The 22256-nt window shown below is 40.6% G+C and overlaps 1 long non-coding RNA gene across 1 annotated transcript in view; it reads left to right on the forward strand.

Annotated features, from left to right (window-relative positions):
* Nucleotides 1–22256, forward strand: part of LOC132028382 (uncharacterized) — an 84713-nt gene that overhangs the window by 27311 nt on the left and 35146 nt on the right. The window contains exon 2 of the long non-coding RNA XR_009407416.1: nt 13755–13897. This is a non-coding gene — a long non-coding RNA (uncharacterized LOC132028382). The remainder of the gene's footprint in view (nt 1–13754; nt 13898–22256) is intronic.

Consider the following 22256-nt stretch of genomic DNA (forward strand, 5'->3'; position numbering starts at 1 on the left):
TATTTTTAAAAGGCTGCTAAGTAGCTCATTATGTGGATGCACCATAATTTAATTAATCACACCCAATCAATAAACTATAAGTTGTTTCCATTGTTTTCCTTCTATAAGCAAAGCTTCAGTGACCACCCCTCTATACCAGGGGTTCACACTTCTGGCTGTGTGTTAAAATTACCTATAGAGCTTTTCTATTCTTATACTTGGACTTACTACAAGAGGTTCTGATTTTATTGGTCTGAGCACTGCCGAGGCATGAGTATTATATATTTTTTAAAAGGTCCTCAGGCGAGGGGTGCCTGGATGGCTCAGTGGGTTAAAGCCTCTGCCTTTGGCTCAGGTCATGATCCCAGAGTCCTGGGATCAGGCCTTGCATCTGGTTTTCTGCTCAGCAGGGAGCCTGTTTCCCCACCCCCACCCTGCCTCTCTGCCTACTTGTGATCTCTGTCTGTCAAATAAATAAATAAATAAATAAAATCCTTAAAAAGAAATAAAAAGGTCCTCAGGTGATTCTAATATGCAGCCAGGGTTGAGAAACATTGTTGTACATGTACCACTTGTGCTATGTCTTGTTTAGGCCAGGAAATTCCCTTGAGATCTGATGCTAACCCAAAGATGACCCTTCATTATCTTTATAAAAAAATGATACTGAAATAATTCTCTGGTAAGTCAAGACATGCTATGTTGTTAACAACATCAGCAGTGGCAAAAACTGTCCTACTGGTTCTCCTCTGCTCTAAAACATGTATATGCACACCCTTCCCCAGCATAGATGCTTTTAATCACCAGGGAGGTGGGGGAAAATAGCATTAAAAAGACAAGCTTCCCTTTAAGGATCAGGATGGTGGCTCATTCCTTATCCTTAATAGAGTCTCACATTAGTTGTTTTCATTACTTAAATGCTAGCATTGAAGAAATAGTCAGTGTAGAAACATTAGGACAGATTAATAAGTAAAAAGAAAAATATATAAGCATCTATTTTCTATTTAATGAAGAATAATGAGAATCAAGTCTAATCATCTTAATCAACAGCAGTGTTCAAGTACAAATGTTACATTTTGGGTTGGGGAAGATGAATGCCTAGCAACAGATGCAGAGATTTTGTCCCTGTTGTATGTATTTGGAAGCAGATGTGACTCAATGAACCAAGACAAAAAAGCAAGGGTAGTGTCCAAAATATATAATAGCTGGTGTGGGGTGGGGACTGGAGCTGGCCAAAACTCAGCTCCAGTATGTTTTGACCAAAACTCAGCCCTCTAAATACATCTGGTGCAGGAGCATTAAGAGTATTTGAGTATTTGCTCTCACAAAGCCACCCTACTTGCCTGTCACATTGCCTGGGATTTCGCCGTTCACCCGAGTAAAAATTTTATCTTCCTTGGAAGGTAAATACAGATACCTTTTAAAGGAGAGTATATATATATATGTGTGTGTGTGTGTGTGTGTGTGTGTGTGTGTGTGCGCATGAGACCCTTAATCTCTTAATAGCCATTTCCCTTAGTATTGATTGCTTTATTGTTTATAACATTAACAGAGTCCCTGTTGGAAGGGTTCTCTGATGGAGAGGACACAGGATAGGGCAGTCTGGATGGGGAGAGAAAATTCATGACCATGGGCTCATCTGTGAAATGACATCATTAGGGATGGAAGTCGAATGGGAAGAGTATGTGAAGATCAGTCTGGCTTGCTGTTTTATCATTTTGCCAAGGAATTAGCTTTACCAGAGATCACAGGATCTGGAAGGAACTGTGGAGGTCACATCTTCTACCTGCCCCAGTTTAGATCATAGAAACCAAGCTCAGAGGGGGAGAGTGACTTGGTCAAGGCCACAAGCTATTTAGTTGGACAATGTGGGAAGAAGTTTAGTGTCAGAAATGGCTTTAAAGTCTGGCTCTGATCCTACTGAAGTGTGGCTCTTCTGCTATCCTTGAGACTTATAGTTCCATACCTGCAAATTGGAAGATAAGTTTCCAGAAATTCAAAACATGTGAAGGTATGAAGGGGTCCAGAATATGCTGCTGTTGCATAAAAATTTTTTTTAGCTGAAGGATTTAAGATCCTGAGCTCCCTTATCTGCCTAAGAGCAAAGCTTTTCAAAACAACTCAAAAGAACTCAATTGTCACAAATCCCTTCCCGAGAGCAAGTCTGATCTTGGCAATGAGACATCGGCACCACACCCAAGCAGACATGTAACAAAACTATCATATCAGCCATCTCTTCTAAGTGCTCTTTCTCGTCTGTCCTTCTAAGAAGTCATTTGCTTCCCTTAAGTGCTTATCTCCCCTTTCACTTGCCCTTTTAAGATGATATATAATAAGCCCCTTTAGTCATATCTGTTTTTTTATAAACTCCCCTACACACTTGATTAAAATCTATTTTCTCTCTTGCTGATCTGTCCATTTGAGTTTAATTTGTAGGCCCCGAGCTCTGAATCTGAGAGGTTGGAGGAAAAGTCTTGCTCCCTGACACATGACTCATATGAAAGACAATAAGCATGTACAGAGATTTTCCTCAACTCATTAATTAATGAGTGACTCAGTGAGAAGGTAGAAGTGGTTCAAAAAGAAAACTCAAGGAATGGGCATTTATATTGTAAGCCAGTCAAAAGGAATGTGGAAATTAATTGGCTAAAAGATACAAAATTGGTTGAAGTTCTACTGGGCAATGAGATTTTAACTTTTGGAACAGAAATCTACAAGTTAACATCCTTTTCACCAGTAGTGAATGGCAAAAATCGAAGTCCTAATTAAATGATCCTCTCAGGAGCCTCTTAAACAATGACATTGAAAGGACAGACATTTCTTTCTTCAATTTATTTCCAGGTTTTGGATAATTTGGGATTAGGATGGGGATGGGATGAACACAAAGGTTTCTGAAGTTCCCTCCATGTATCTGGACCCGTTGAGCAGGAAAATGTGCTTCTGGAGTTTTCTGGGCCCTTGATTCTTTGAGAGTCCATCCATCTCTAGCTCCCAGGTTCTTCCTGCCAGAGAAACTCTCCTTTGATAATCCTCCCACCATCAATCGGCCACACTCAGAGCATTTTAAATACTAGGCCTCGGAGGGGTCTATTCTTTGCTTGAAGCCAAAGGAAACAAAGATATTTGTCAGTTTAGCCAAGAATGAGTGAAAATAAGCCAAGATGTTAATGTTTTCAGAGCAGAAGGCCTGTTGAATGGGCGGGGGGAGGGGGGGGGAGCTGCGGGAATGGAGCCCGATGTCATTTCACTTCCTTTTCTCACCCAAGTGACAAAATAAGGCCACACACCGTGGTGCTTCTCCAAGTCCAGGCCTTGACCATGAGTTCTCGTCAGGGCTGATTTGGTCAAGACTGGTTCTCTTGGGAGGGCCGATTTCTGAATTTCCTTTGGTTTGCATTTCCAATTGATTATTTCATGAGGAAATAGGCTGTCCCCTGTTCTTAGGCTGGTGGTGACTCCCCTGCAATGGTGTTTGGAAATACTGTATCTATTTATATCACAGCTCACTCTCTGGACCCAGCTCTGTGGCTAATCTCCCCCACATAGCTGCAAAGGCAGGGCTGGTTTTGGCCTTTTTGTGAGGTGCTTGGGAGCACATATTTCCCGTGTGCCTTTGGCCCCAGCAGACAGCCTCGTTCTCATATCTTCTACATTCCCCATCAGAACTTGCCCATGTGTGATATACACTCCATTTATTCATGCCAGGAAAGAAATGACTGACAGCTTTTAATTTGTTACCTATCCCAGAGATCTCATTTTTAAGAAATGTATTTTTTTTAATAAAAAAATTTCTTGTTCATTATTAAAGGCTTAGGCAATACAGAACTGTATTAAGAAGAAAATTTGAATCACTCAGAACACCACTATCCAGAGATAAAAAACGTGGTTAACATTTTGCTATATTTCCTTCTAGATACACACGTACTTTAAAACAAATTGAGATTATGCCATCTTATTAACTTTTTAATTGTGGTTGAAGCCAGTTCCAAGGGTAGAATTTCACATATCACTCAGGGAATTGTGAAGATTTGTTTTTGAGGGAGGAGAAGTAAATGGCCGTGGGAGCTTATAACACTCATGAACTCTGACTCTAAAGGTACGCTGGTCCTTGGAAATGATCCTCTGCCCACATGTTGGGCTGGCTGACACGGTCTCTTAGAGAAGATTTTTGGAGCTATTTGCATTTCTGTGTGCAGGGAGTAGGTAAACCTAAAGCGCTGTTCCTCCAGTTTGGGAATGTATGTACTCTAGCCTTTCCCATCTCTGCCCATGGCACCGGTGCCCACCTTGTTACTGGGCTAGAACATGATCCCCACTTTCTCTCATCTCTTCCCAAGATTCTGCCTTTAAAATATATCCCGAATCTGCTTGCTTCTTGCCGTATTCACTCTTCCCATCTTGCTCTAAGTCCCCATTATTTCTCACCTGAATGAGCTCAGTTAAGGTTTGTGGAAATAAATGAAGACCAACCCAAAGAGAACAGGTAAAATCTATTTATTCAGGGATTTCAAGGGATATCACAAGAAACCCAGCCACCATCACTTGTGTTTTGGTTGAGACTCAAGAGCATGCAGAGGAGTGGGAAAGCTTTAGAGAGAAGAAAAGGGATGACTTCAGGTACACACCGATTAAAGGCTGTTAGCATGAGGAAGGTGTAGGTAGGCTAATGAGAAGGAAGACTTCTTGTGTGATTGGTTAAGGTGCATACTTGGCTTTTTCTGGTGGTTCTAAGTTGGAGGTGAGGACAAAATTCAATGAAGGTGACAGTTATGAATGAAGTCTTGCCTATTTGAGGATGATTATTTAAGGAGTTAATTGGTTTCATGGATTTTTTTTTTTTCTTCTAGAGATAGCGGTCTGACTTTTTATACATCTGACTTAAAAATATAAGTAGGCTGTTTTCCTGCATTTAGTACTATAGATGATGGGTCGGTTTCCTGGGCTGGTTGCAGATAGTGGGTTAGAGTCTTATTTTTACATACGTTCTGGCCACTGTCTATTCAGTCTCTCATGCTGCATTCAAAGTTTAATGTTAGCCTTTTGGTGAACACTTGGTGCCAACTTGACTCTGAAGTTGCTGCTATTACTATCCCTATTTGCCTAGGAAGAACTCAAGGTTTAAGTAAGTGACCGGCAATCACATGGTAAGAAGAGCCTGGCTTTACATCAAAAGAAATGAAATCTTGCCATTTGCAATGACGTGGATGGAACTAGAGGGTATTATGCTTAGAGAAATAAGTCAATCAGAGAAACACAATTACCATATGGTCTCCCTGATATGAGGAAGTTGAGAGGCAGCATGGGGGGGATTTGAAAAAAGATGGGATAGGGATGGAGACAAACCACGGGGGGCTTGGGAGAGGGTGGCTGGGTTATGGACATTGGGGAAGGTCTGTGCTATGGTGAATGCTGTGAAATGTGTAAACCTGGTGATTCACAGACCTGTACCCCTGGGGCTAATAATACATTATGTGTTAATTAAAAAAAAAAAAAAAGAGCCTGGCTTTAAACCTTGGCAGTTTTCATTCTAGAAATCAGTATCTTAGATTACCTCTTTAAGCCACTTAGAGACTCGGGTTGTCCTATCTTTGCCACTGTGCTAGCAGATAAGAATGTAAAACACAAGAGGTTTTTATTTCTACCCAGAATTCGCATTTTTCCTTTGCTAACTCTTATCCTGAGGCAGGCGATCTACTCCATCGACCTAACTCATCTTTTATCTTCCCAGGGAAACTGGATCCCATTCATCCCATTCTCTTAAATACCCAGTGAACTGTAGGATACAATGGAGGGAATCCCAGAGAGGGGAACAAACAGAAGGTGCTGGGACATCCCTCATATATACACTCAGGAGTCAGACAGCTCATGTGTGATCTTTGGCTCCCCCACTTAGTAGCTAGAGACCTTGGGCTGATCCCTGAATTTATCGAAGCCTGTTTCCAAATCTGTAAATGGGGATAATGATTAAATACTACCAATCCTGTGAAGATGAGCGTAAAGATGGAAATAACAGACATAAAGCACTTGCATAGTGCCAAGGCAGATGGTAAGTGTTCAATGTAAATTAAAATGCAAATGCCCTTAGAAGACTCTTTCCTATAAGCTGAACTAGTATAATAGGAAAGTGGGAATTTGAATGGTTGACAGTTTGGGCTAGAAAGGAAGGAGAGAAAAATCATACATAGTATTCTTTTTCAAAAATTGTCTGGGGAAAAGTGAAGGCTTTTGAAAACGAGCTCACAGAAAGTGGCATTTCATCTTATCTCGTCTCCCCCCACATATTTCCCACCCCCATACACAATTCACTTCTGAGATCTTCCAATATTACAAGGGGGAAAAAACGGAGTAAGATTTTATTTCTACTGATTGAATTCAACAATTGGCCTTGGTAAATCCAAATAAACACAAACACATTAAGGACTCGAATCCCATTTTATTTGTCTTCTTTGGGTCGTTGTACTTGAAATAAGCAGAAGCCAGAAAAATAGGCATCTACCAGAGGAACAATACAGGGATGCCCAGCCTTTTTTTATGTTGAAATAATAGCATATCAAGAGCCTTATCCTCTACTTGGGGACAAAGCAGAAAGGAATAGTTCCTTTTATTAAAAATTTTTTTTTAAAAGATTTTATTTATTTGACAGAGAGCAAGCGAGAGCGAGAGCGCACGAGAGAGTGCATACAAGCAGGGGGAGCAGCAGGCAAAGAGGGAGGGAGAATCAGTTTCCCTCTGAGAAAGGAGCTGGGAGCCTGATGTGAGGCTCTATCCTAGGACCCTCAGGGCTTGATCCCAGGACTCTGGGATCATGACCTGAGCTGAAAGTAGACATTTAACCAACTGAGCCAACCAGGTACCCCCAAAGGAATAGTTTAAATTTCTAATTTAACCAAAGAAAAAAGATCCACGTCCCATCATCGTTTATCTTCATTTCTGTGGTATCATCCAGTCCAGGGGAGCTATAGAATTTGGTCCAAAGAGGGCAGAATATGGACTTAGTGGTGCCACAGTGCCTGGAATCCATGGTGGTTAGAGGGGAAGATGTCTACATCACAGCCATCAAAGAACGTGGGTGCACGCCCGGGGGAGTGAAGTGAAGGTGGGAACTTGTGGAAGTTCCTATCTGATTGCCTTTCTTCTCTCAATAATTTAGAGAAGCCAAGTCAAGGGCTGAAAATGGGGATGGGGACTTGGGGTTTGCAGAGAGGGGAAAAGTCTTGAAAGAATCATCTAGGAGGATAGAAGGATTTATGGACTTTGCTGCTTGAGGAATATGGTCAAGACTTTACAGTTGACAGGGCTCTATTTCTCTCCAACTCCTTTCAGCTCCCAGGGTGTGGGTGCAGAGCAGGCAGAGACTTGGTTCTCACTGAGAGAGGTGTTGTTTAGCCAGTATGACAGTGGGAAGAGGCCAGGGGATTGGGCAAGAGGGTTAACAATGGACCAGGGAATCTGAGCTTGGAGGAGGAGACTGGCAAGCCAGGGACTAAATATTCTAGGAACGAAGTTGTGAGCTAGGGACTGGGACCATACAAAGGAAGGGTGTTGGGTGGTGTAATCTGATAACAGGAGATTCAAAGCCGCAGGGGTTTTAATGAGGAAGGGAGGCGAGTAGTCTGGAAGAAAGGAAAAAGGGTAATACCCCATCTGCAGCCCTAGTGTAGGGGAGAGAGGACAGTCCACTGGAAGGGTCTTTAGGGAAAGTCTCATTCTCAGGACAGAGCCAGGATCTTTTTCCAAAGATCTCTTGGAAATTCAGTGGATTGATTAAGCCTGTAGGGAATGAGGAATAGTAATAAGGAAAAATGGAATGTGATACATGTGCTGCTCTGATTTCTCCAGGAAGGGCTATGGGGAAGGATTTTGGATTAGCAGGGATAGTGGACCTGAGTTTTAAAGGATCAGTAGAAGTTCTCCACACAGATAGGGAGGGAGGAAGGAGAAAGAAGAATCTTGACCAAGTCGAGAGTAGACAGTGAGAAGTGAGGAGGAGGGGTGAGGGGCTGCAGAGTCCCAGGCAGGGGCTCTATCGTGAAAGGGCCTTGAATACACTGTATTTGGAGTTTGAACTTTTTTTGGAAGTGCCACTGAAGGACTATAAATAGAGCAGTAGCTGGGTTTAGAAAAGGATTGAATTCAGGAAAACAACCATTCTATGACTGGCATTTGTTTATTCATATATGTATCTATGAATACAAATCTGTATCTGTTTATCTATCTATCATCCATGTAAATGATGCCAAACATGAAGTTGATTCTAGTTGTTCCAGCTTAGATTGTTGGCATCTGGATTCAACCAAATAATGAAGATTTAAGGCAGAGACCAGAGCCCCGAGTGGTTTGGGGAAGGGGCTAAATTTAGTGGTCTCGTGGTTCTGAGTCTGCACAGATGTAGACCTGAGCTGGATTGCCAGGTTGTCACCTACCAGTTTATAGCCCAGGACAAATCACTTAATTTCACTCACTCTCCTTATCAGTAGAATGGGAATAATAGTCCCTACCTGAAAGGTTCCAGTGTGGATTGAATGAGACCATGTAGTAATGTACTCAGTGGAGTGACTATTGCATGCTAACTGTTCAATAAGTATTTGCTGTTATCTTATGGGTATGAATTTCAGGCCCATGAATTTCAAATAATACTTCTACATTACTAACTCCCTGGTTTGGCTGAACATTGGAATCACCTAGTCCTAGGTTTTAAAAAATATGCGTAACTTAGGGGCACCTGGGTGGCTTAGTCAGTTAGGCGTCTGCCTTCTGCTCAGGTCAAGATCCTGGGGTCCTGGGATTAGCCCCGTGTCAGGCACCCTGCTTCTCCCTCTCTCTTTGCCTGCTGCTCCCTCCACTTGTGCTGTCAACTAAGTAAGTAAGTAAATGAATAAATAAAATCTTTAAAAAAGTATACATGATTTAGTCCCATCTCCAGGGATTCTGGGTGTTTTTATAAGCTCCCAGGTGATTCTAATATGCAATGAAGGTTTCTTGGTAGACCCTAAACCAGCATTAGTATCACTTGAGAATTAGTTAAAAATGCAAATTCCTGATCAAAACCTCTGGGGGTAGATCAGCAACCTGTGGCCTAATATGCTCCCCCGTCGATTCTAATGCGCAATCCACTTTCCTAAGTATGATCTGAGGGTAGCAATTTAGAGTGGGCATTTCAGCTGTTGGCATTTCCTGCAACTGACCAGACAGCATTTACGCAAAATAACCAACCTTCTAGAATCTTTAAAAGTAAGAAAGAGTTTTGTTCGAGTCTGTTAGGACACCTTCCCCGGGAAACAGGTCTTCACAGGGAAGAAAATGTTCTGGAGAATGAACAGTTTCCATGGAGTTCTATACGTTTTACATCTTATACGAGCTCAAAAGATTATACGTTAGTATGTAGGCAGGAATCACAAGTTTTAACACAAGGAATGCAGGGAGTAGGAGCACTGATTGATATCTTGAGGACAAGATGGTTTTCCTTAAGGCTGCTCATTCACAAAGCAGGTGCACAGTGGACCATAAATCAGGGTTTTTATTTTAAGCAAAGTTTATGTACAGTCATGTTGACTTAGAAACATAAAATGGCTTCCCTTATATCTCAGGCTGTTAGAGAGTTCTCTCCTCTCATAAGTAGACATCCTGGACCCTACCTGTTCTGAGTACCCCTGTCCTGCTCTGCTCCCCCCCCCCCCCCAGGAGAATGGTTAGATTTAGGGTTGAGATTAATTATTTTTTGGCTTACTTCATTTTGTATATCCTCTTTTCTTTCCTTTAGGTATTCTTGTTTCCTCCAAACAAAATCTAGGTGCTAGATACTGGGGAAGAAAGGCACAGTTCCTAATGGCATGGGATGCCCAGTGGCAAGACTGTGATTTATAGTAAATAGGCATTTGGTCTTTGTTTCCATTTCTGGCATATGGTCTTAAAAGCCTTGGAGTTTCCTGTAATAAGAGTGACAAAAGTGTCTTTCGTTTTATTAATGAAATGACATTGGATGGCACTTAAAGATGGGGTCTGGTTGCCAGAAGAACCAACCATCTGATTAGAGGCTCAAATTTTCAGTTTCAGATCTCTGACCTCCAGGGAGGAGAAAGGGCCTGGAGATTGAATTCAATCACTAATGGCCAATGAGTTAATCAATCATTTGTGCCTGTGTAATGAAGCCTTCATAAAAACCCCAAAGCTCTGGGTTCCGAGAGCCTCTGAGCTGCTAAACACGGTGGAGACGTAAGGAGAGCTGGCTTGCTGAGAATGCATGGTGGGTCTTCACCCCTTCTCTATACCTTGTCCCATGCATCTCTGCCAGCAGGCTGTTCCTGAGTTACCATCATTTGTAATAAACTGGCAATCTAGTAAGCAAAATGTTTCTTCAGGGTCCATGAGCTGCTCTAGCAAGTTGTTTGAAAATAAGGTGAGGGTCGTTGGAATTTCCAGCCTATATCTGGTAGGTCAGAAAATCTGTGCTTGTATCTGAAGTGAATGTGGGGGCACAGTCTTGTGGAACTGAGCCCTTAACCTGTGAAATCCAATGTTGTAGCTGGGTAATGTAGCTGGGTAAGTAGTGTCAGAATGGAGTAACGTTACAGGACACCCAGCTGACCTTGGACTGTTCTTTGGTGGGGGAGAAAACCCCCTACACGTTGGAATTGGAGTCAGAATTTTAGTAGTGAGTTAAAAAAAAGAAAAAGTGGCTAACTGAGCCAGTCTTGGGCAGATCCAAGACTGTGAATGTCCTTACTATGTCCCCTTCTTATCGTCCTCTTCCTGTACTGTTGTTCTCTCTCCCTGTTCTCAAGTTTGGATCTCAAGTGACATTTGCTGACCAGGTTGTGTGCACCTGAGGAAAGAGACTGTCTCTATTTTTTTGTAAACCTGTGTTTCTCCTGGTTCAGTTTCCTGCTACTCGCACTTTAAGTGGCATAGTGCTGGAGAGCACTGGGTTTGGCACCACAGACCAGGGTTTTAGTGTGTGACTGGTTAACTGCGTAAACTTGGGCAAGTCCTGGCATTATTTGGCATCTCAGTTTTCTCATCTATAAAATGAGATTGATGATTTTTTTCCAGTTTTTATTTAAATTCCAGTTAACATACAGTGTAATATTAGTTTTAGGCGTAGAATGTAGTGATTCAGCAATTGCATACAACACTCCGTGCTCATCACGGCAGGTGTACTCCTCCTCCCCCCTCCCACTTGAGCCATCCCCTGCCCACCTCCTCTCCAGCAACCCTCAGTTTGTTCTCTATAGCTAAGAGTCTGTTTTATGGTCTGCCTCTTTTTTTCCCCTCACGTCATTTGTCTTGTTTCTTAAATTCCACAGATGAGTGAAATCATATGGTATTTTGTCTTTCTCTGACTGCTTTCACTTAGCAAAATACTCTCCAGCTCCATCTACCTCACTGCAAATGGGAAGATTTCCATTCTCTGTGATGGCTGACTAATGTTCCATTGTATATATACCTCTCATCTTTATCCATTTGGGCTTGATGATTTTTTAACCTCCTACAGTTATGAAGACTGTATTAACAAATGTGTGAAAAGTACTTAGGTCAGTATCCTGCCTAGGCTATAGAGAGTGCTCGATGAATGGTACTTGTGAATGGTGGTTACTAGATTTCATTTTCTGCTAGGTAAGGATAGGTTTTATCCAAGGTAATGTTAGACTCCAGTGAACTGTTGGGAATCTTTTAGGCACAGTTTATTTTCCCTGAGCTACCGCTTCTGCTCTGACAAACCCCTTTCCAAGCAGCTTGGGATGATTCCTTCAATGTTCCAGAAACCCCTGTGACTACGTCCCACTTATATTTTCCTGTGGTGTCCTCAGCCCTGGTGCTGAAGCAGCCCTGATCAAGTCCTAAATCTCTTCAGGGAGTTTAATACCTTGCAAAAGCCTCAAGCCTATTTTAATTGAATTATTTCATTCAGTGCCAGACTTAAAGAGCCCCCTACAGGTCTCAGCTCTGAATAAATGCATTAAAAAAATCAAATAGTAGAGATTAAGGCCTAATCCTCGAGGGAGATATAAATAGAATCCCCTGGGCTGCCTTTTCATTTCCCTATGTTAGTTAATAAACATACTTTTATAGCCTCTGCTTTTCTTTTTTCCTCCCTTAATGCTCTTTAGTTAGCAAAAAAGAGAGTAAAACTTGGAATATAACATGATGTTGGGAAAGCATTTACCATCTTAATTTTCAGGGCAGGAAGGGATATTCAGCATTACCTGGTCTCACCCTCTGCTTAATTTACCTGATGTGAGGTAGAGAAAGAGATGGTGTGGCCAAGGTCACACAACTTGACCTCCAATGAGCTTAGCTTGAAAAAAAGATATTCTTAGTCCTGGACCAGTATTGGGAACCATGGTGAAACATGGCTTCAAAAAGGTAAAGTGAGTAGAGCAGGGCAGTGGTTAAGGGTAGTGCTCTGGCGGGCTCAGACTACCAGCAATTAAATCTTTATCCATTTCATGCTCCTCTGCCTTTGGGCACGTCATTTAGCATTACTAGGTCTTTAGTTTCCTTACCCCCAAATAGGAATAATAGTAGTACCCACTTCAGTGTGCTATTCAGTCCGACTGTTCACTAAAAAGATTTGTACTGCACCTGACACGTAGTTAAGTGCTCAATAAATGTTAGCTATAATAGTTATTATATGTTTTTTAAAAGGTTCTTATTGGGATGGTAATGGAAAGTTCTCTATCTTCGTGCTTTATAGTTTTGTGTTCTCGATCATGAATGAATTTCTGACACTGTAAGGAGGAAGTCCCAGAGGTCCTTTACCCAATGGCAGGCCTATATGCTAATGAGAGTCAAAAGGCAGTTGTCAAAGGATTGGCTGCATCAGTGATAACTGGAAATGATGCTATCTGATCCCTTGAGAGGATCAGATTTTAATTTTTTTTTATATTTTAGTTTTATTTTTTATTTTAATTCAAAGTGAATTTTACAAATTCTATAATTTTTTAAATTTAGTTTTATTGATGATGTTTTGCAAGTAATGAGTTCTGACCTCAATCTACAAAGCTGTTGGTGAGAAGTGCCCTCAACCAATAGTGAATGTATAAGTTATTGCTGACCCAAAATCTGGCTTTCTCAGGTCCTGAGACAGGCTGCTTTGAGCTACCTAAATGCTGGTCTTCTTTCTCTAGCATAGTTCTGTAAGTAATCCAGACCCTAGGATGGTGCCCTAGAGCCACCCTGACACTGGAGCCAGCATATTAAAATCAAGGCCCTTTGTATTCCTTTGTGTATCCATACAAGCTAGAGTCCGTTGTCATCTTGTTCCATTTCCCACTTCCTTCCTTTTCATGTGTTTTGGTAGCTGTGGGTTCTGAGGAGAGGACTATTTGGATTATGGTGAGAAAATAAGAGACTTCCCTAGGGTAGTCGTTAAAGCTATAATGATAATGAGAGCTTAGGACACATACAGTTTAATTGACTCAACAACCTGAGGAGGTAGGAGTATCTAAAATTTGCAGATGAGGAAACAGAGGCTGAGAGAAACTAAACAATTAAGGTCACACAGGTGGTAAGTGGCAAAGCTGGTACCTGAGCCCACATCTTGGCCCTTATGTAAGTTCTTGGCCCTTATGCTTCAGGGTGACTTCTTGAGGAGAGCCAGGAGATCTGGGTCCTGATGGTTGCCTGTTCTTGCACAGGTCTGGTCCTGTGCCCAGATCCCAACTTTCCTAGGTGTAAAGTGAAACCTGGATGTGATCTCCAAGGTCCACTTAGATGATCGAGTCTATGATTAAGGTACTTATTTACTTTTATTTTTTAAGATTTTATTTATTTGACAGAAAGAATGAGCACAAGCAGAGGGAGCTGCAGAGGGAGCCGCAGAGGGAGCCGCAGAAGGACTCGATCCAAGAACCCTGGGATCATGACCTGAACCGAAGGCAGTTGCCCAACCAACGGAACCACTGAGGGGTCCCTGATTGAGGTATTTACAGACACTTCCTTTGTGATAGCATGCTGATTTTCTGACCAGAGGGAAGGCATTCCTGCCTTCTGTGTGGGCAGTGGAATGGGTTCTAGTCTAGTAGGAGAGAGAAGTACAAGAATAAGATTATGAGGCTGCTGTCCTGAAGCAGGCAGAGGTGATGCTCGAAATAATTAATAACTTGTTGGATAATTTAAAATATAAAAAAAGGCTAAGTTTTAAAATTCCTTTTAGTTGATGTACTATATATTTCTAAAAACTGCTTGGTAAATGATATAAATTGTAGTTCATATCATTGGTTAAATTACTCTACTTTCCAAATTACTTGTTGAGTTTTTTCCAGCTTTATTGAGATATAATAGGCAAAACTCTGTAAGTTTAAGATGTACAAGGTGTTGATTTGATACCCTACATATTATGAACTGATTATGTTCTAGCATTGACTAACCCTTCAATTGCATTACATAATTACCAAGAAACAACTATAGAGAACAAACTGATTGTTACTAGAGGGAGGGGACTGGGGGGATGGGTGAAATAGGTGATGGGGATTAAGGAGGGCACTCGTGATGAGCACTGGGTGTTGTATGTATGTGATGAATCCCTAAATTCTACAACTGAAACTAATATTACACTGTATAACTGGAATTTAAATAAAAACTTGGAAGAAAAAAATCACCATTTCTTGTTTTGTAATAACATTTAAGACTACTCTTTTAGAACTTTCAAGTGTATAAACACAGTATTACCATTATCGCTATGCTGTATATTTTTCCTCCTATAATTGGAAGTTTTTACTCTTTTACCAATATCTCCTTTTTCTTCCAACCCCCAGCTCCTCCTAACCACCATTCTAGCCTCCTTTCTATGAGTTCAGCTTTTGTTTTTGTTTTTTTTTTTTTTTAGATTCTACACGTAAGTGATATCACAGAACTTGACTTTTTCTTTCTGTCTGACTTAGTTTACCTAGCATTATGCCCTTAATGTCAATCCATTCATTTGTTGACTGACACTTAGGTTGTTTCCATATGTCAGCTATTGTGAATAATACTGCAATGAATATGGAAGTGCAGATGACTCTTCAGGATCCTGCTTTCATTTCTTTTGGATATATGCCCAGAAATGAGTTGATGGATCATCTGGTAGTCCTGTTTTTAATTTTTTTTTTTGAGGAAACTCCATACTATTTTCCATAGTGACTGCACCCATTAACATTCCCACCATTGTGTGTATATCAATGTATAGGAGTGCCCCTCTCTCCACATCTTCACCAATATTTCTTTTTGATGATATTCATTCTAATAGGTGTAAGGTGATCTCATTATCTTTTGATTTGCATTTCCCTAATGATTGATGTTGAACACCTTTTTATATATACCTGTTGACCATTTGTGTGTCCTTGGGAAAAATGTCTTTTCGGTTCCTCTACACATTTTTAAATTGGGTTGTTCATCTTTTGCTATTGAGTTATAGTTCCTTATATATCTTAGGTATTAACCTTTCATCATATATTTTGGTTTGCCAATATTTTCTCCCATTCAGTGCCTTTTCATTTTGTTGATGTTTCCTTTAGCTGTGCAGAAGATTTTTAATTTGATGTAGTTTTGCTTTTTTTTTTTTTTTTTGCCATTGTCTTTGTTTTTGGTGCTAAATGCAAAAAATCACCACGAATATTGCTGTCAAGAAGCTTATCCCCTATAGTTTCCTTCTAGGAGTTTTATGGTTTCAGGTTTTAGGTTTAAGTCTTTAATCCATTTTGAGTTGGTTTTTGTGTATGTTGTAAGATAAGGGTCCAATTTCATTCTTCTGCATGTGGCTATCATTTTCTCAGCACCGTTTATTGAAGAAACTATCCTTTCCCTGTTGTACATACTTGACTTCTTTGTGATAAATTAATTGACTATATATATATCATATATATCAAATAAGTATATTTATTTCAGGGCTCTTGGTTCTATTCTATTGTATGTGTGCATGTGTGTGTGTGTGTGTGTGTGTGTGTGTGTGTGTGGTTTTGATTACTATAGCTTTGTAATATAGTTGAGGGAGTAGATGTCTCTAGCTTTGTTCTTCTTTCTCAAAATTGCTTTGGGGATTTGGGATCATTAGTGGTTCCATAATAACCTTAGGATTTTTTCCCATTTCTATGAAAAATGCCATTGGAATTTTGATAGGGATTAAATTGAATCTATATATTGCTTTGGGTAGTATGGACATTTTAACAACATTCTTCCAATCCATGAGCACAGAGTATCTTTCCATTTATTTGCACATTCAATTTCTTTCATCAATGTCCTAGTTCTCAGTGTACAGATCTTTCACTTTAAGTACTTTTCACTTTAAGTACTTTATTCCTTTTGGTGCTATTGCAAGATTGTTTTTGTAATTTTTCTCTGGTAGTTCATTATTAATGTGTAGAAATGCAATTGATTTCTGTATATTTTGTATCTTGCAACTTGATCAAATTCACATATTCTCACAGTTTTTTAGTGAAGTCTTTAGTTCTCTACTTATAATATCATGTCTTCTGCAAATAGAGAAAATTTTACTTCTTCCTTTCTGATTTAGATGCTTTTTATTTCTTGCCTAATTGCTCTGTCCTAGGACTTTTCAGTACTGTTTTGAATAGTAGTGGTGAGAATGGGCATCCTTGTCTTATTCCTGATGGAGTATGCTGTTAGCTGTAGACTTTTCCTATAGGAATTTTTTAACGTTGAAGTATATTCCCTTTATGCCTAGTTTTTTGAGAGTTTTTTTTCATGAAAGCATCTTAAATTTTGTCAAATGCCTTTTGTGTATTTGAGATGACCATAAGATTTTTTATCCTTGATTTTTGTTAATAGAGTGTAACATATTGATTTGTGGATGTTGAAGTATCCTTGGATCCCTGGAATAAATCACACTTGATTATGGTGTATGATCCTTTTAATGTACTGTCAAATTCAGTTTGCTAATATTTTGTTGAGGGTTCTTGCATGTCTGTTCATCAGGTTATGAGCCTGTAATTTTTTCTTGTAGTGTCATTATCTGGCTTTCATGTCAGAGAAATGCTGGCCTTGTGAATATGAGTTTGGTAGTGTTCTTTCCTTTTCTAAATTTTAAATTTCTGTTGTGCACTTTCAATGAAGCTTCTGTTGGCTCAATACCTGTCTGAACCATGATTTGACATGAGTATTCCATCAAAGACTTTCACAAAATGGACAGTAGTTAAGTTCCCACAGTTCTATACCTTGCTGTAGTAGGTAGATGGTGAGGAACATTGTCAGTGAGTCAGGGGATAGGTACGTTCCTAGATGCCAACAGTTTCCATATGGCCTTGACCCTTGAAGGTAGAGACAGAGGCACTGGTTGACTATACTGTCTGCTTTGATGTCCTCACCAGTGCTGGTTCTCTGCAGGGTAGTGAGTGGAGCTATACAGCATTGCTCTCACCCCCACTCCCTGTTACATAGTTGCAAGGGGCTACCCACATCAATTATGGCACTGTTATTAGGCCTCACTGCTTGCTTCTGTAACCACAGCTGGGCAAGGTTATTAGGTGGTTTGTAATCTTAGTAAGTAGGGAATTTCTCTCTGACCACCCTGGATGTGTTTTGGTATTTTAACAATTGACATGATGTGATAGATTGAAATATCCTCACAACTTTACTCTTTCTGCCATGTAATCCTGAAGTGCTTTGGGTGGAAGGAGTATATTTCCTAGTTCTATTGATGTTGGGCTTGGCCATGTGGCTTGTTCTGGTCAATGGGATGTGGGCATAATTAATAGTTTGCAGATCTTTCTGAGATGCACATGGTACAGATTGCCGTTGTTCCTTTATCCTGAACTCAGAGTGAGACCAATGGATTAGATGGAAACTGTCCTGAAGCCAGAGCCAAGTGTAGCTGTCCTAACACCTGAAACAACCTGCTGGCCTGTGAACAATAAATAATTGCTATTACAAGTTGAGTTTTGGAATGTTATGTTTTGCAGGAGTATTGCAGTAACAGCTGTCTGTACATAGGGCCAACATGCTGTGTGCTAGTATAAGTTAGCATTAAGAGTAAATGAAGGGTGCCTGGGTGGCTCAGTGGGTTAAGCCTCTGCCTTAGGCTCAGGTCATGGTCTCAGGGTCCTAAGATTGAGCCCTGAATCGGCTCTCTGCTCAGTAGGGAGCCTGCTTCCCCCTCTCTCTCTTCCTGCCTCTCTGCCTACTTGTGATCTCCCTCTCTGTCAAATAAATAAAATCTCTTACAAAAAACTAAATGAAAAATTTGTTGTAAGAGTTGTTACATTAACTGCTTGAGAAAGCACAAAGGAGGAGGTAGAAAGGGAAGAGGCAAGAGCTAAGAATTATAGGCAGTGATGTTCAAAGGCTACAAAGCAGGCAGCGAGGAGGCCTGCCTGTTTGAAGGAAAAAAATAAAGCACCAGGATTCAGGGGGAGGCCTCCAGGCTTTTTGACATGGACTTTCTTCTTAGATTCCATTTGGGGCTCACAAATCCCCTCTTGCGAACACTCTCTCATGTCTTCAATGGGATATCCACTAGACTAGCCCTGAAGAACAATTTGGCAAAATACATCAAAGCTTTAAATGTGCATATTATCTACCTTTGACTCTGCTATTCTTCCTCAAGTCTATATCCTAAGGGAATAACTGGGCAGGTGAGAAAGATGGAACAAGAATACTTTTTTCCTTAATTTCTAATATTAAGAAACTGGTATCCAACAATGAAGAACTACTTAATGCATACCTTGTAAGATACCATACAGCTTTGAAAATGTAAAAGGATACTTACTGACAGAGAAGTTTGTGATAGAGTACATGAGATTAATGACCATATACTTATATCCCATGTGTATATAGGTACAGTCTTAATTGTGTTTATGGGATTTTGGCTATAAAATACTGCATGCATACACTCATGTTATTGGAGGCAACTCCATTCATTAGGATCTCTTGGGGAGTCCACTTAGCTAAAAATAAATGCTTTCATTGGGGGTGGGGTATGAATCCTGAGACACAAAAACAAAAATAAAATCCTAACAATATGGGGTGCCTGGGTGGCTCAGTCAGTCAAGTATCTGCCTTTGGCTCAGGTCGTGATCCCAGGGTCCTGGGATTGAGCTCCCCATTAGGCTTCTTGTTCAGTGGGGAGCCTGCTTCTACCTCTACTTGCTGTTCCCCCTGCTTGTTCTCTCCCTCTCTCTCTCTGACAAATAAAATCTTAAAAAAAATCCTAATAATTTTGTTGCTACTTTGTTCCCAATAATAAAGGAATATTGTGGAGGAAGGCAAGATTCAACAAGGCTGGACATTAGGTATAATAGGAAGGGTCGAGAAACTCTGCATTCTTCCTTGGCCTCCCTCTTACCTTTCTTCTTGATTTCCTCCTTGCCTGACCAAGGTACAGCCCAGGAAGGACTTTGAAAGGACGGAGAGATCTAATGAGGGAAATTAGAAGTGTCTTCTGTGGAGTGTGTGATGTAATCTCCCTCCATTTTACCTTTGAGTTCTAGAGTCTCCTCTACATTGTTCTCTTGTTTTATACTAGTGGCTGGTTTTGGGAGAGGTCGAAGTGGAGGTTAAGGGAACAGCTCCCAGAGTGTGGAAGAATATACTCAAAGCACTGACCATGATTATTATGGGCAATAGGAATTTTTTCCCTTTGTTTCTTTTTTGTCTAGGTAAAAAATATTAATTTGTATTAAATCATCATCTTGTTGCTTGGGTAAACTCAAAAGAATTAATGTGCCTCTTTGGGTTCTTCTCTTGAGACAGCAGTTCTCTAGGGCATTTCTTCCCCCGAGGGCAGGGGCAGGTGGTTGGCTTCAGCACTGGTCCTCCCCATCAGTGGCCATAAGTATGGGTGCTTTCCAACCATCATTATGGCAGAGTTTGTTCATGATGCTCTGATAAAACTGGGATCTGGGGATTTGAATGCATACCAACTTCAGTTTATTTATTAAGAGAAAATTTGGAGAAAAAGCCAAGACCAAATGCATTAACTTTTTACAAACTCTGTTTCATTTATTTCTCACAACAGTCTTGAGCAGTTGGGAAAAAAATGAGGTTCAGAGATGTTAATGACTTGTAGAAAGTCATACCGTAGATCTAATTTATCCAAAACCAATCTGATACTAAAGAGTTTTTGTTTGTTTTTTTTTTTGCTCTTGCTTTTATCTTTTTAATTCCAAGGGGCCATCTGGCTGAGGTTATTTAACCTATGGGGTAAAACAATGTTTTGCTTAAAATCTCTCTCAGCCACTAACTTTTTTTTTTTTTTTTTTTTAAAGCAAGAATATGAGGAAAGAGATACCTGCACCTCGAGGGAATGAAGTTAGCAATTAGGGGGAAGAAAATCCTTGGCTGTGTTGGGATGTTCCTCAGACACTGGCATTGGTTGCCAAATATTTAATCAGACTGAGTTTTTACCTAAAGGTGAACTTAAAGATAAACTGCCTGAGGGATGATAGTATAGACAGGATCATTTCTGTAGCCCCTTGAAAGCTGTGTTTGGCAAAGAATGGTCTGAGACCACACATCAAAATTGTCAGGGGTGCCTCTGTAGGGGATTTGCATTCTTCACAAGTTGCCTTTATCAGTTATGGTCCAGTCAGGGAAACTGCAATGGAGGAGAGATTGAGGCTGAGGAGTAAATGAACAGGATTCAGAAGGATCAGGGGAGATCCGTTGAGGAGGAAGCAGCTAGTCTGGAGACCATGCAGGCAGTGCTGGGACCTTGGAGGTTGGGTACCTTGCTGCTACTGTTACTGCTGGACTTGCTGAAGAGATACTGCCTATGCTTGTGCTGGAACCAGGGTGACTTCTCCTTTCTGGCTGCCGGTGCTCTGTAATGGCTCAACCTAACCAAAAGCCCCTGTAAGAAAACCTGGGACATTCGGCATGCAGGCTTCCAGGCCTGATAATATAGAAGAGGGGATGGAAGAGAGGGTGTGGAGCTTCAAGCAGTAAGCCAACAATCATCACTCTTTTGTGGAATTCTCACTGCATTACACTTTTGAGACCTGCTGCTGGAATACGCTGTGATTCTAGAAGAGTAGTGAAATGTGAATCCGTTCCTAAGAGGAACACTGGCTGCAGCAACTGGGGATTGGTCAAGAATTCCCAGGGAATTACTCTTGCTAATTTTTGCCATGTAACCTGGCTAAAGATAGGCATGTGGACAGCATGACAAGTTTGAATAGGCAAGACAGTCAGATTTCAGTCCCATTCATTACTATGTCAGATTATCTGCATGGAGAAGCCATAGAAACCATAGACCTAAGAACCTTGATTTTTGCCATCTGATCTGTTGCTTGTGTGATGGTCTTAACCATCAGCACAGGGAGTATTTGCCTGCAGGTGTACGTGAGTGGGGTATAGAGAGGCAGGCAATCAGAACAACAACAACAAAAAGTGAGGATATTAATCAAATGGAGATGATTAGGCAGAAAGTCTGTCTGTTAAAGGTCGATAAAAAGACAACTCTGGATTCATTAATGAGGAGAAGGAATTTACAGACCCTATTGACACAGAAATCCAGGAGTTTCCACGTAAGAGTCAGATAATGACTGACTACTGCAGCTGTGGGGACACCTAAATGATGGGACAGGGGGTGGGAAGGCAGAAGGCAAGGTGACAAATAGTACAAAGATGACTCTGTTACTGGGGAGTTTATAAAAATTCTACACTGAACACCCCAGGAGACTAATTATGGATCCTGAAGGCATTTAAATATGTAATGGGCTGATCTGACACAAATATATTTTAAATATGTATTACTTTCTTGTAAAAAAAAAAAACCCTTCTTAACAGTGGTATTTATACTGGGGCTTAATCAATTAGTATGTGAAATTGGCCTGCAAATGTGAAAAAATATAGCTATATAAACTTAGCTCCTCAAGCAAGATGCTTCAGAAATGATCTACTCCTTCTCCCCTCCTTGTGCATATGATGACACAGGTCCAGAAAGGTGGAGTATCTGGTCTGAAGTCACACAGCTGATTAAAGATAAAATCAGTACTAGAAGTCAGCCTGCATGATTTCCAGTTGGATAGGTCTCTGTCCATTTACCAGAATTTGTACCTTGTATTTTGACAGAGATCAGGCTTGTATCTAAATGAAACTTAAAGACCATGTTTTCTAGATTCAGCAGACTTACCAATGCATACTTATTCAAAATGTATCTGCTCAAAGCCCAGGCTTGAACTTGAGAGGCAGAATTTTGGGGTGGGAGAACAAAGCCTTAGGAGCATATATACCAAAACTTAAAGTGAACCGCCCCATTTTCCTTGTCCAGTTCTGCCTAAGGATGTGGTTTTAGGTATTGGTTGGCAGAAGAGAAAATTCTTTGCAGATATCTACAAACTTCTCGT

This window comes from Mustela nigripes, chromosome 12, assembly GCF_022355385.1.
Source record: "Mustela nigripes isolate SB6536 chromosome 12, MUSNIG.SB6536, whole genome shotgun sequence".
NCBI classification, from domain to species: domain Eukaryota; kingdom Metazoa; phylum Chordata; class Mammalia; order Carnivora; family Mustelidae; genus Mustela; species Mustela nigripes.